We start from the raw sequence: 7,911 nt of genomic DNA, 5'->3' as shown, positions 1-7,911 counted from the left end.
TCGGTCCAAGGTTAGCTCTCAGTAGAGGACCTAGCGTCGTAGTGAGATCGCGAAGCGTGGTCCGGGCGGTCGGAGCAGTCGAAACCAGCAGCGAGGAAGGCCGTAAAGGGCGTGAACGTTTGATTGGCGGTAGAGTCGAGAAGGGCCGTCGGAGAAGGACAGCGAGCGCGGGGAGGTCTCGGCGTCTGGGCTTCGGTCGTCGGCGCCCGTAGCTCCTGTCCAGCGGCGTCAGTCCCGTCCGGGTTGGAAATGGATACGGCTACCAGGTTGATCTGCCTGGAGTCTTATGCTTGTTTGAGGGGTTAAGCCATGCAGGCTATGCTCACCCTACACAGAAGGGGAAGCCGCGAAAATCTGCCCTCAGAATATCGGCGATAATACACGGGTGTGGGCCGATGTTTGTCCGGACACCTGTAGGTATCCAGAGCTAATACGTGCACACGAGTCCTCCTCCTACACGGTGTTACCTACCGCGGGGGAAGTAGAGGCGCATTTATAGGGATCTGACCGGCGGCGGGTGGGTTTAACCGCCGCCAGGACTGAGGCGAACTCTGGGTATATGTGACGACCGCCTGTTTAGCGGCGATGGAACCACACTCCGGCCGTTTGCTCGCCGTCCCATCAAATTTAGACCGGCCAGGGCAAGAGCCCCCCGACATGTTGGCTTCGGGTTTGTCGGAGGATCTGGGTTCGATACCGGAGAGGGAGGCCTGGCGAGTCGGCTACAACGCTTAAGGGTGGCCACAGGGCGCGCAACCTTACCACCTCCCAGCACGGTGGAGGTATGTGAGATAAATGTCGGGGCTGGGGGCTCGCATGCGAGACCTTAGCGGTCGGACTTGAGCGTTAGACCAAAAACACGTGCCGTTGATGACCTATCGGAGGGGCTTAGCCTTCGGTGCCAGCAGCCGCGGGCTAATTCCAGCTCTCGATGGCGTATGTTGTAGTTGCTGCGTTTTTTAAAACGCTCGGTAGTTGGATCTCTGACGGTGACGGCATGCGACAAACCGAGGTGTGACCGTTTGCACCGGGCGATTATGCACCGTCGTGGTTTTGGTGATGGAGCAAAAGCAGCGGTGCCTCGGTGCCGCAACGGACCCTCGCGACGGATCTCGCCGGGGCATCGCTTGCCGTCGCTGCCGGTTTGTTCTCTTTCCGTCTTAAGCCGTGTCGGCTTGGTTACGTGGCGTATCTGGGCCGTCACTAGGTCCGGGCGTGTTCTCCCTGACTCAATTGGAGTGCTCAAAGCAGGTCGTGCTCGCACAGCTTTGCTCGGAACGATGTTGATGACGACACCGCCCGCAATGTAACCACGGGGACCGGTCTCCGGGGGGGCGGTGGGCGAGGTCTATAGAGACCGGGCCGCGGGGGCGGCGTCACTACCGCGGGAGGGGTGGAATCCGACGATCGCGGTGGGACGAACAAGAGCGAGGCAACGCCAAGAGCGCTTCGTTGTCCTGAACAGAAAGTCGTGGAAACGAAACGCGATCGGTTACCGCGGTAGTTCCGACAGTAAACCATGCCGACCGGTTTACGCGGGGGAGTCCCTGTGGGAAGCCTCGCGAGGGCCCCTCCCCCCCCCGCCCCACCCCCCCCCCCCCCCCCCCCTCCCCCCCCCCCCGGAGAAAATCACGAGTGCCTGGGCTCCGGGGGGGTGTACGGTCGCAAGGCTGAAACTTAACGGAATTGACGGAAGGGCACACCAGGAGTGGAGCCTGCGGCTCAATTTGACTCAAACACGGGGAAAGCTTAACCAGGTCAGGACACCAGCGTGGTTTGACAGTCTGAGGCTCTTTCATGATTCGGTGGGTGGTGGTGCATGGCCGTTGCTAGCCCGTGGAGCGATCCGTCTGGTTCATTCCGATACGGGCGAGACTCTGCCGGGCGGATAACAAACGGCGTCAAGTGGTGTCCGTCCCGCGGTTGGGTCGGGCGTTCGGGCCTCTCGGGTGGGCCGTCGCGTCTTCCCAACTCTTGGAGAGGCGGTGCCCAGGACCGCGTCGCGCAGGCCCGCGTACTGCAGGGTTTGACCTCGAGAGTGCGTACGAGATTGGTGCCCATAACATGGTCTGTGATTGTGCCTTAGACGTACCTGGGCTGCACGGTGCTAAGTGGGATGGCGCCAGCCGGCGCGGTTTTGTAGACCGTGAGCGTAGGAGTCTTCATGTCCGGGGTCGGTCTTCCTGCGAGTTGGGCCGTGAACTCGGAATGCCACCTAGTCCACGGGTCTGCTTCCCGTGCCGACTACGTCACTGCCCTTTTGTACACACCGCCCGTCGCTACCTTCGTGGACGGCGCAAGCCAGGGCCCCGGAGTGGCCGGCGAGACGGAGCTTCGGCTCGAAATCGCAGTCGTCGCGATGTCGCCCGAACTGCGACTGCCCCGAGGGGGTATAAAGTCGTAACAAGGGTTACCGTAGGTGAACCTTCGGTAAGGATCACGTCCGATTTGTTTTTGCCCCTGCCGCCCGCCCGACGGGTGTGGGTTAAACACTGTCCGGTGAGGCCGGCTGCTCCCTGGCCGGGGAGCGGTCCAGGCTGATAAAACGGGGCGGCGGCGTTGCGCCGCGAGTATCCGCGCGCGCAACGCTTAGCCCCCCCCACCCTTTGTACGTCGTTGGCCCTTAAGCGATGAGAAATAAATACACCTTTGGCGGTGGGATCACTCGGCTCGCGCGTCGATGAAGAGTGCGGCCAGCCGTATCCGTATTGAGTCGTGGTGGAACTGCAGCTGACTCATTGTACATCGACGTCTTTTGAAACGAAATTGCCGGCCGTGGGCGCTTAGTCCTCGGCCACGTCCGTTAATGGGGTCGGCACTACGACGTCGCCGCAATCCGGTATTCTCGGGGGGGGACTGAGCGGCGCGACGTGCGTACCGGTCGGGTCTCGGCCCCGACTGGCGGCCGTAGATCGAGGGCTACCTGTCTGACCTGGGAGACGTCGTCCCCAACCCGGACTCTGGGTATTGGGGCGGGGGGACGACGATAAGACGCGCAACGAAGACGGGGAAGCAAAGCACGCGTTCGGCCCTGGCTTCTTCTCAATCTCGGGCTGCTAGATGTACACGCGAGCGAGGGCTTCGTGGGGGGTATGCGGGGATGTAAGTATAACGACGCGCGGCGAACCGACGGGATGGGGCGATCTGCCGACCCTCATATCGGAGAGGGTACCCGCCGAACTAAGCATTTCAGTATGCGGAGGAAAAGAACCAACGGGGACTCCCCCAGTAAACGGCGAGTGAAGCGGGAAGCAGCCCCGCGCTGAAACCCCCTGGGCCCGTGCCCCGCGGGGTAGCTGTAGCGTTCGGGTCGGTGTTCGAGCGGGATCGGGGAGCGCCGCGCGAGTCTTCTCGAGCGGGCTTGCCCAGAGCGGGGTTGCCAGGCCCTATGCCGGCGCGCTCCCTCCGCCGACCTCGACCCCGAGTCGGGTTGCTTGGCAGTGCAGCCCGAGAGGGTGGTTAAAAAACTCCACCTAAGGTAAGTACCTGCGCCGTGTCCGATAGCGACAAGTACTGTGATGGGAAAGTTGAAAAAGAACTCTGAAGAGAGGGTGCAAAGCGGTGAAACGACAAGGGTAAACTGGCTGAGCCGGGCGACGTGTCCCGCCAGTGGGGGTGGGTAGCCCGTGCACACGCGGAGGCGACCCGGAGGAGGGGCGCCTGCCGAGTTTCGGGGGCTGCGTCGGGCGCGTGCCCCTACCACGGGCGGGTCTCGCTGCCCCAGGCACCGGGCACCGTCTACGTCCGCGCGCCCTACGCGGGTCGTCGGCCTGCGGGATCGGGGGGGCGCGAGGTTGGCACGGAGAGCGGTCGTAGTCGGGTGCCGTGTCGACACGCGTGACAAACGGCGGCGGTTCGCCCCGGGGGCGTTTCGGGCCTCCCGGGCGTGCGGCTCGGGTCGTCGAAGGTGCGCAGCGTTATTCCGGTACCTGCCCGACCCGTCTTGAATCACGGACCAAGGAGCCGACGACTCGTGCGAGCCGCAGGGTTTCCACTAAACCCACGGCGATATGAAAGCGAGAGGCCTGCTGGGCCGAGGGCGGGATCTCTCGGGCGACTCACGAGTCCCGAGAGACGCACCGCCGGCCCGGCGTCGCCGCGTTGACGGCCTGTCGGAGCATGAGTGCAGGCGTCGGGACCGAAGATGGTGTCTACGCCTGGCAGAGCGAAGCCGGGGGAAACTCTGGTGAAGGCTCGAAGCGACTCTTGACGTGCAAATCGACCGCCGACTTGGGCGTAGGGGGGGCGAAAGACAATCGAACAATCTAGTAGCTGGTTCCCTCCGAAGTTTCCCTCCAGGATAGCCGGTTGCCGACGGAACGATTTTCACTCGGTGAAACGCGAATGCGTTGGAGGGCTCGGGGGCAGAACAACGCCCTCGTCCTCGCTCAAACTTTCAACGGGTGAGGCGCCGACCCGCTGCACGGGGCCTGGCCTAGTATCACGGGTGCCGAGTGGGCCATTTTGGTAAGCAGAACTGGCGCTCGGATGAACCGAACGCCCGCGTTGCGCGGCCCAACGCAGGACGCTCACGGGAAAGCTAAAAAGCGTGTGGGTCGGTACTGCAGCTAGGGCGGTGGCCACGGACTATGATGTACGACTTGGAATCCGCCAAGGAGTGTGTAACAACTCACCTGCCCGAACGACCGCCCTGAAAATGGATGCGCTGAGCGTCGGACCCACACCGGGCCGCCCCGCCTGCGGGAGGGTGGGGTGCGACTCCCCTCCCGGGCAGGCCGGGGCCGAGTAGGAGGTGCGCCGCGGTGGTAGAAAGTCATGGGAGCGAATCCCGTTCGGAGCCGCAAGCGGGTGAAGATCTTGGTGGTGAGTAGCAAATATTGAACGGAGAGTACTTTTCAAGGCCGAGTGGGGAATGGTTCCGCGGGGGGTCAGTGCATGTACGGCGGTGAGTTCGGTCTAAGGGGCGGGTTAGCTCCCTTGCTGAAGCGGGTACGTAAACACGCGCCGGGCGGGCGGCCGAACGGGCGCGCGCCTGGATGTCCAGCTCTACCTGCGACGCCGAATGGGAATCAGTTAAGGTTCCGCTCGGAACCGGGGCGGCTGAGAACGGCCCCCCCTCTGTCGCGAACTACGTTCCCGGCGTGGGGGGACGCCGCGGCGACGCGACAGAAACCGGGGAAACGATGCCGTGGGCACCGGGGGGATGAGCGTCGTTCTCTTTTTAAGGTTCTGGTTCGCCATGGGAATAGGGGTCTCGACCGGAGAAGAAAGGGCTGCCAGGCCGAAAAGCGTCGCCGTAAGAAATGGCTTGCGTCGGAGCGCTCACCGGCGGTCCGTGAAACCCCCGTCGAGGGCACGTCAATCTCGCTGCCCGGCCGTACTACATTGGTCGCAGCAGGGCTCCTAGGTTAGCAGCCTTGGTCCGAGTAATGTAGGTTAGGGTAGTCGGCAAATGGATCGTAACTTCCGGGGTAAGGATTGGCTCTGAGGGCGGGGACGGTCGGGGCTAGGGGAGGAAGCGGGCAGAACCGCACGCACCCTGATGGGGACACTCCGAGGGGGAGAGACGGTGCGCGGAAACCCGTGGGGGACCCGGGCGAGCGGCCTCGCTCGGCTGACGCCCCTTCGCGGGGCGCGTTGGCTCGCGCGGGGGACAACCTGACGGGCGACCTCCCGACTCACGCTGTCTCAGAACTTTTCACGGACAGGGGGGAATCCGACTGTCTAATTAAACAGAGCGTCTCGACAGCCTGAAAAGGTGGTTTACGGGGACGTCCGTGATTTCTGCCAGTGTAAGAATGTCAAAGTGAAGAGTTAGCATAAGCGCGGGGTAAAACGGCGGGAGTACTATGACTCTATTAAGGTAGCCAAAGGCCTCGTCGTCTAATTAGACCGACGCGCCGAACACGGATAATGATATTAACGAGATTCCCACTGTGTCCTATCTACGGCCCCGGCGAAATCACAGACATGGGACAGGGCTTGGTGAAATCAGGCGGGGAAGGAAAAGAAGACGGCGAGCTTGACTTAGTCCGACTCTGTGGAGGAGCGTATGGGGGGTTGTTGCATAGGCGTAGCGTCTTCGGGCAGCGCGACTGTGGGAAAATTCCGACTAACCCCCCGCGGGGACCTCACTTACCCGACGGTGTTATGTGGGGACTCGGCCGCCTTCTTGCAGGTAGGAGGCCCGACGTACGAGGTTTCAGACGATCCAAGCCCGCCGTCGAGTCGGGCTCGGGGTGTCCACCGACTCCCCGAAGCGGTCACGACGGCGGAGACAGCCGACCCTGCGGGAGGGACAGCTCGGACGGGGTGTTTGGACTGGCGGCGGTACATTTTTTCTTCTATAGCCGCAGCGAAGGTGTCCCAAGGCGGGGCTCAGCGAGACGGGAAACCTCGAGATGAGCAAAAAGGGCAATTGCCTGCTCGACCAGGATTTTCAGTACGAATACTGGCCGTGGAAAGCGTGGCCTATCGATCCTTTCGACGTTGGGAGTTTCAAGCGAGAGGTCGTCAGAAAAGTTACCACAGGGAGAAACTGGTTGTGGCGGCCCAAGCGTTTCATAGCGGACGTCGCTGATTGATCCTTCGATTGTGGCCGCTGTCCTATCATGCGAAGCAGAATTCGCCAAGTGTCCCCTCGTGGATCTTTACCTTGCAGTTGGTGGGGGGATTGAGGCACTCACGGGGAGGGCATTGGTTTAAAATTCAGGTGACCCGTCACGAGACCCATCCCGGGTATCGAGCCAACGAGCCACAGAGCTGCCTCGCCACGGGTGTTGACTAATTTGATCCAAAAACCGGTGCCCGAATAGCAGCCCTATCCCGGGCGCCACACTATTGTCCTTATGTCGGTCCCAAAACCCGTCCCCTCAATGGCGAAGCGGTCCCCCGCCTAGCCAATAATACCGCGTTCGTGTCGCCCCGGGGCGTCGGCACGGCCGAGAAAAAAGCGAAAGTCCCCCGGGATCAATCGATTTGCGGCCTGCCCGATTGGAAAATGCGACGGCGGGGGGTGGCGAACTGACGGTATATTTTCCTGAACGTCGAGAGCAGAGTATGGGGAAAAATTTAGCTTTTATCAAAGCTATTGGCCGTTCATTGCGTTGATATCCCCCTTTTAAGGAGACCCACCTTTATTTAGGCGCGCAATTTCCCGAAATTTCCCGTTTCCCCCGGCTATCGGTGGTCCAACGCGGGGGGGACACTTCGAGGGGTCAAAGGAAAGGGGGTTTGCGTTTACGCTAAAGAGCCATCGAAGGTTTAAAGGGGCATTGAGAGCGTAACGGACACAATTGGGGGGAACCGAATTTCCGTGGAAAAATAGGTGGACTGTGTTTGCAAAAATATTTACAAACCAAACCCAGAGCGACTTGGACTACACCACCCGGGACCGGTGGTCAGCCATCCCTTTCCCTCTGTCTGGGAGACTTTAATAGCCACCACACGAAGGGGGTACCGGACTGCAAGAGGCAGGAAGACAACTCCGCTCATGGATGGACTGTAATGATCTACACCTAGTGTACGATCCCACAGCCAAAGGGGGACCTTCCGGGGTACCCGCCAAAAAAGAAGGAGTCACTCCAGACCTCAAACCCCCGTAAAGAAAAGCGCGAACGGTGAAAAACCCCTGCAGGTGAAGCGGACAGTCCTCGGGGGGCTTTCCCCATAGCCAGCCCCAGGGGTTCTTGTCACAAACTGGGGTGACAATTAAAGAGGGTGCCGTCTCTCCCACCCTTTTCAATGGAATTTCAGGAAGGGGTGACTGGGGGGAATTCAGTTCCTATATCGAGCAGGTCGGGCCCCGCCATTCCTCCCAAGTCCAAGAATATAACCCGGAAATTTGTAGGGGTAAATGGTTAAGAGCGCCCCAACGCTCCCATTCCACCGGGGGAAACGGGGAAATTTACACCCCCTTTCTGGACAGCAGAGTCGGGGAAAAGCTTTTAC

The 7,911-nt window shown here is 61.1% G+C and overlaps 1 pseudogene; it reads left to right on the top strand.

The window, feature by feature from the left end:
- Positions 1–260: 260 nt before the first annotated feature.
- On the top strand, positions 261–2,443 carry LOC144961110 (small subunit ribosomal RNA; annotated as a pseudogene).
- Positions 2,444–7,911: the final 5,468 nt, after the last annotated feature.

The sequence above is a fragment of the Berghia stephanieae genome, unplaced genomic scaffold, assembly GCF_034508935.2.
Source record: "Berghia stephanieae isolate SIO BIC M18660-M18661 unplaced genomic scaffold, UCSD_Bste_1.3 scaffold1434, whole genome shotgun sequence".
In the NCBI taxonomy this organism is placed as follows: Eukaryota; Metazoa; Mollusca; class Gastropoda; order Nudibranchia; family Aeolidiidae; genus Berghia; species Berghia stephanieae.
The sequence above is the reverse complement of the archived record's forward strand: the minus strand, read 5'-3'. Positions and strand labels throughout refer to the sequence as shown.